Below are 7,482 nucleotides of genomic sequence, written 5' to 3'. Positions count from 1 at the left end.
TTATAGGATTCAATAAAAGTACTCATGGATACAAAGAAAATTATTTGCTTCTAAAGAAATAATACAGACATAGTGTATATATAAAGGAAAGGCATTTATTTTATATTCTTTAAGATCATTTGGAAGGTTTTGTTTAGGAATGCGAAGATTCACCATAATCCACTATATGTATAGACACCACACATAACTCCATATTGTCAGGAAAAGTACTGATTTCCAGTAGTCTATCTATTATCATTAAAATATATTATGAAAAAGGGCTTCTGTCGTGAGTGGCACACGTAGGGCGCCTCGCTTGCTCTTCGTGCGGAATCGACATCAAGAGATTTCGGAAGCATAATTTTTGTTGCCTGGGCAGCTGGTGATCGTTGGTCCCGGCGCCCTAAAATATATATATATATATATATATATATATATATATATATATATATATATATTATGAAGCTCAGTATTTGATCATCTTAATTTTGCATCTATGTGACATATTGTCATGATGCCCCAAAGGAGATTTGGTCACGGCTATGGCAGGAGATTTGTTATTTAAATAAGTTCCAATTATTATTCTCTATATGAATCTGACATTCACTCTATATCTTAAGTTGCCGGAAAATAACATCCACTAGTTTTGGGACCATAATCCTAGGTAGAAGATCCTATCTGGCTTAAATCATCAGGCGTTTAAAAAAATCACCTAGTCATTAACAGAAGACTTCAAAAACAATCCTGCTGAAGGAAGAAGAGATGTGATGTGGGGGCATATTCAGGACTTGGGGTTGTCCTGGGTGGAACTGCAGGGACAGTTGTTGGACATTGTGTATCCTGCCATAGACCACTGGGTGGACTGGGGGAGAGTGAAAACTACAATGTAAACCACTATCCATGTGGTGCAGCAGTGCTCCAAAATGTATTCACCAAATGCAAGGAATGAGCCATGATGATGAAAGAGGTTGTTGATGTAGTAGGAGTGGGGTGAGTTGGGTTGGGGAGTATATGGGGACCTCATATTTTTTAATGTAACATTAAAAAATTAAATAAAGAAAAAAGGTAAACAAAGCAAAACAAAAACAATTCTGCTGTTAGCCATATTTTACAAATATGTGCTTCTGGGGATCTTTTAAATAATCATTCATGGAATTCTAGATCATTAGGATTAACCGTACAGTCAATCAAAATTATGCTCTGCCACATCTCAGATACTCAGCCTCTGCTTAAACATGACAATGAAAGAGTGCCAATTACTAACAGTATATTTTGGTGTTGGAAAGATCTACTTGGAGGATCTTAGGGGGAGTATGAAGTATCGAACAAATACATTCTTCATGTGAGCATAAAATGTTCCTTCTCATAACTCTCGACCACTGATTTTAGGTGGGCCCAAATTTGATGAAAACAAAAATATTGCTAGGAAAATGTTAATACTTCTTCTTGTGTGAACTTCGTGAACTATAGTACTGTTTACTCAAGCCACAAGAAACCAAATAGAATGTGAACATGTAGAGTCTAGTCAGTGACAATAATGTTTTAACACTAAATAACAAACAGATTTTAAAATGCCTGCAATATTTAATTTAGTTTATTTCTTTTTGTCACATTAATCTACATATCCAGTATGTCATTTCTTAGGAAAACAAAGTATTGATCGAACACTGATGACCTATTAAAACTTAAAGGAGAATGCAATCTGATATTTTCTTCTTTCCTTCCACATAGTTATGCAGTTTGATTATGAGAATATAGCCTTTTGGTAACAGATTTCACAATCTGAGCAAAAAAGTGGCACATTCTACTTTAATTATAATGTTGTTTACCAATATGGATATTAGATTGACAGTCCGCAAGAGCCATATATTTTAACTGTATGAACTTCTACTTGTTTATAATGAACCCTGTGATTCATTCTTACTATAAAAATTTAATCGCCATCTAATTAAATATATTATTCAATGAGATTAATTGCATGAATTAATTCGTGTAAAAACGAATGTCCAAGGATAAAGCTTTACACTGCTAAAGGCAAAAAAGAATAGATGAATTCATAGGTTGTTATAATACTATCAAAGGATTGCTTGACCTATAAATTTGGCCATGGGTATATATTTCATTTGATCGAAACCTTCTTACGCTACATCGATTAGCTATGAAAAACAAATTTTAGCAATTTAATCAAAGATGCTAATTAGTTGAATGAACCCATCAGTTCATTGTGCTTGGAATCACATAGATAAAGCAAAGTCTTTTTTGATCATGAAACAATTCAATAAGTTCATATAAGGAGATATCCTAATTTGGGAGTCTTTGTTATGCCCAGGAGAAATATTTATTATTCATACATGGATCACTTTTGGGGCCTTGTGTGTATAAGGGGGTGGTTGGTTGTGCTTTTGTATAGACTCCTCCAAAGTAATGACCACAATTAGAATTATATTCATTGATTCAAGGCAGTAAAATAAGAATACTAAATTAATAGTTAAATATTTAAATAATTAACCACTCATTTATTCAAGGTATTAAAACGAGAATGATAATAGAATATGCTTAATAGAGTTATGGTGAAAATTAAATTAATTAATACATAAAAAGTATTTGGGCATGCAGTAAAATTCCTTGCTGTTTCCCTTTTCATTTATTTAATAAATATCAAAGGTCAGTTACAGTGCTAAGCTTGGGAATAATATGTTGAGAAAACATTTATGATTTTTTTTGTCATGGTGTTTATAATTTTGTGTGGGTTCCAAATATTCAATAAATATAATTGTAAGATTGGAACGGTGGTAAGTGCTATGATGGATAGTTACACAGTAGTATAGGAGCCAATTCTGAGGGAAAACTAGTGGACTAGCTTATTATTACTCTTCTTGAAGTTGAATTATGATAACAATCTCCAGCTTCCTAGAGCTTACATCATATTTTGCAATGATCATCTATTCTGGTATGATATGGGTGGGGAATTTCTTTCATTAATATTCTTTTTATGGGCAAACATAAAAATATTAATTGAATTCAGAGCAGTGTTCTACTTAGTAAAAGACATATAAAAATGAATAACACATAGCTCTTCTAAGAGTTCACAATATAGGAAAGAGTCAATATTATAAACAACAGTTCTAAGCCAAAGCATAATATGAAAATGCCGTATCTCTTCACTTTTCTCCACCTGTCCTGTAAATTCTTACAAAAGTATGTGAAACATGATGAGCACTCAATATATCATTTCTATTACTATTGACATTATTATCATCGCTGGACAAGACATTTTAGCAATTGATATTGGAGAAATAAGTCAGGTCCAGACTATAGAAAGATTTTTATACCAAAGTCAAAATGCACCACTTCTCAACACTACTGCCACACTAATCCTGAATTTCATTATTCATCCATCGTTGTCAGTCGGAAGGAGAGAAAAAAAAGCATTGTCAGCTCAGTCCAATAACCTTTTCAGAGCCTCCAGCAAAAGCACAACTCACACAGGATCTGATGGAAAGAGGTTTTACTTACACAGAGAAAAGACAGAACAAGGTCAGCTTCACTAGTAGGCCTTGGTTCCCGTTAGCCAGCTGGTTGTAATCCACGGCAGAGTCAGGGAGATGTTCTAAGTGCAGCACCCCTCTCTTGTGTGCGTGCACCATATTGGAGGAATCCTGCTCCCTCCCCATCAGGGACAGATAAAAGACCTGGATGTGAGCTTGATGTCATAAACCATACCCACCAGAAGGCTGTCTCCAGTGAATGTGTGTGTGTGTATATATATATATATATATATGCACTGGACAATAGGGGAAGGAATGTACTGACTGGCCATCCCCTTATCTACTAGGAGATTATTTTCATTCCTCCAGGCAGACCTACCTTATCCTGATATATTTACGTGTTCCGGGGAACTGTGGCATGCTTTGCTAGGCCTATCTCCTATAACAATCATCTCTCTGCTGGAAAATTGCAATTGCAATAGAATCCTGACCTGCTTCAGCTTTTGACTCCCTATAGTCTACTTAAAAATTTCCAGAATTATCCTTGCAAGTGTAAATCAGTTCATGTGATGTCTCTGTTCAAAATTTCTAATGCCCTCCAATTTTAATCAAAGTAAAATCCAAGAAAGCCTTACGTTGGTGTAAAATATCCTGCACATCTGTGTTCTCACTATTTCTCTGACATTATCATTGACCTCTCTCCCCTTCACTAATTCTTCTTCCATCACAATAGTAACATCATCATTCTTTAAATAAAGCAAGTATGCTTCCAGCTAAAGACCTTTGCCCTTGCTATTCCATCTCCCTGGAACTTTATTTTCCTTAGATATTAGCATGGCTTAGCCCCTCATTTCTTTCAACTTTCTGTGTGCATATATTTTTTATCAGAGTGCCCTTATCTGATCAACCTACTTAAAATAGTATCCCGACTTTTCAATCTTAAATTTTTGGAATAACACTTACTGCCACTACCAGTATTTTAATTTAATGTGCTTTATAAACTCTTCCTCTAACCTAGATTGTAAACTCCATGATTAAAGAAACCCTACCTATCTTGCTCACTGCTCTATTCTCAGTTGTAGAACGGTGTTTATCTAATAGTTTGTGCTCAATATATATTGACCAATGAATAACCAAATGAATTGTTCACATCGTATAATCCCAAATTTAAGGAACCTTAAAATTCTAGTCCAATTTCAAATTAAATTACTGTGTCAGTTCTTATTTAACACCTCTGAAAATGGGCATTAATTGCTTCATCAGGCAGTCCATTTTAATTAGAATAATTTTGACTAAGCCGATAGGTTGTTTGTTTTTTAATTACTCAGTTGTTTCATATGTTTGTTACATGCTTAGATTATACTAGAAATAGTAGGTTATAAGTGCCCATGAGGAAACAATTGTCTTATTATTAAATTAAATTCTCCAGTAGTGTTTTGTGTATACACAAAAAGCTCATAAATGTGGGCATTTACAACATTCATTTGAAGACTGGCACTGTGCTTTGTGCTTTATATCTTTATTTCTCAAATTGTCTGTAGTGCAGGAACACGTTTTTTCCCCCAACAATTCATCATGGATTGACTCATAAAATGTAGTAGTAAAAATGATATCAAAAGCAAAGACAAGAATCAAGACTAAGTTTTAATAAACAGTTAGATTTTAAGATTGAAAAATTATTATAAATTTTTTTAAACAATTCCTTTCAATTTCTGTCTTTTACACAGACCAGAAATAATCTAATCTTTGTACCAGCACTGGTACCTGGACCAAATTTGCATAGCATTGCTTCTGATTTTAAATCTTCATCACAGCTCTACAAAGTAAGTGTTGATATCCCAGATTAATTAAAAGTATAAATCTACTTTCAGAGAGGTAAATTAAGCTAGTGAATACCAGTTAGAATATAAGTAAATAACCTCAGCTTTTAAATCAGGCTTGTCTATTTGCAATGTATGGATACTCTTCTTCTCTCCTATTATAATAATGATGACAAAAATTTACCTAGTTTTTACTAACTGCAAGAAACTATACTAAGCAATGTTTGTGTTTGTATGTGAATGAAAAGGCATTATCTCAAGTAATTTTCATTCAGTTGTTATAATGATTTATGTATGGTCAATAATATTATTACTGCACCATAGTTTAAGTGCTAGTAAAATCTGTTATGATATGAATCCTCTAAAACAAAGAAAGCATTCCAGTGTGTCAAAAATGAACACTTCCACAGACTCATCTGCTACTACCTTTTTGGAATATCGTTGAATAGTTTATCCCCTCTCTCCTCCATGTTCAACCTATCCCTGTATACTGGATCTTTTCTATCAGCTTTTGAATATGTAGTTGTATTTTCCAACATAAAAAAGTATTATTTGATCAATCCCCTCTGCCTACTATCCTCGATACTCTCTTCCCATGCCTTAATTCCTGTAAGAGTTGTTTAGGCTTTCTCTATCAACTGCCTCACTTGACATTTTCTTTCCAGTTCACTGAAATCTGACTGCTGGTTCACCATACCATCAAAATTATTTTACTGAAATCACTGAAGAACTCCATGATTCAAAATCTAATGGATCCTTTTATGTATTCTACTTGTATGATCTTCAGAGTCATCTGATGATGTTTACTATTTCATTCTTTTCCAAATACTCTTTTTCTTTGGTTTTCATAACACCACACTCATGATTTTCTTTCTATTTCTCTGATGTTTGTATTTTCTGCCTCCTTTATTATTGTTCTTCTGCTGACTCTTAAATGTATGAGTTCCTTCAGGATATGTCCTTAGCACTCATCTTTTCTACATTTAAATAACCTTCCTAAGTCATCTCATAGTCTGCATGGCTTCCACTGCAAGATAGAAGCAATTGACTAGATGTTGATATATGAATTCCATATCTCTCTTCATATATTCAAACTTGAATATCTTTATGCATAATCAGATGTCTTGGATATCTAGTTCAATGTGCCAAACATCAAAATAGTAATTTTTCCCTCTAAACATTTCCTCTCTGCTAGTATTGCCCAAGTTAATAAATGAAATAATATTCTTCTAATATCCATATTTGAGAAACTTTAAAGTCATCCTCATCACCATTTTTTTATTTCATTCTTCCCTCGTCACACTTGTGATGGAATGAATTTTGTACCCCATTTTGACATGTTCTTGGTTTTGTTCCATGTTCTTGTAGATGAAGACCCATTATTAGAGTCCACAGTGTTACTTCACTTAAGGTGTGGCCCAACTGAATCAAGTTGGATTTTCATCTGGATTACTGAAGTTCTTTATTAGCAGCATGAAATTAAGACAGAGGAAGAAAGGGAGAAAAGCACTGGGAGCAGCCAGAAGCTAGAAATCTAGGGATCCCAGAAGAGGAAGAAGTTACAGCCATGTGCATTTCCACGTGACAGAAAAATCAAGGAACCTGAGCTAGAAGATACTGACCCTGGGAGGACTCAAGCCTTCATGCCTCCAAAACTGTGAGGAATAAATCCCTGTTATTAAATCAAACCATTGTATGGTATTTGTTTAGCAGCTAGGAAACAAATATTTATGGTGTATATTAAATTTCTATTTTCTTGGAACATATGCAACTTTCATCTATATTACAGTGTCATCCTTTCCTCTCCATTAAAGGAGACAGTTTGTACAATATATATTATCTGTATTATCACCCTGCTTGATACTCATTAAATATTTTACTGGGCCATAACAAAGGAACCGTTTTCAGGAGTTTTTCCTTTTCTTTTACAAACAAAATTAAAAGAAAAAAAACCATTTAAAGTTAGTTTTCGGACATTGAAAATGGACCATTAAGGACTGTGATCACTGAGAAAGGGGAAATACTTTGGTCAGTCCAATAATCACACTGGATTTCTCCCTGTGGGTACTTCAAGTGCTGTAGTTCAGGAAGAGGAAATCAAGGCAGATTATGGTAGTCTTGTTGATTTGAAGAGGCTGACTTCAGAAAGTCTCACTAACTAGAATTTGCAGAGAAGAGTAATACCGAGAAGATGG

The 7,482-nt window shown here is 34.1% G+C and overlaps 1 non-coding gene across 1 annotated transcript; it reads left to right on the top strand.

The window, feature by feature from the left end:
* Nucleotides 1-252: 252 nt before the first annotated feature.
* LOC111758884 (U11 spliceosomal RNA) lies at nt 253-385 on the top strand. Its single transcript, XR_002793018.1, has one exon. It is a non-coding gene; the product is annotated as a U11 spliceosomal RNA (small nuclear RNA).
* The last annotated feature ends 7,097 nt before the right edge of the window (nt 386-7,482 follow it).

This window comes from Dasypus novemcinctus, chromosome X (assembly GCF_030445035.2).
Source record: "Dasypus novemcinctus isolate mDasNov1 chromosome X, mDasNov1.1.hap2, whole genome shotgun sequence".
Lineage (NCBI taxonomy): Eukaryota > Metazoa > Chordata > Mammalia > Cingulata > Dasypodidae > Dasypus > Dasypus novemcinctus.
Note: the sequence above shows the minus strand (reverse complement) of the source record. Positions and strands in the feature narration are given on the sequence as shown.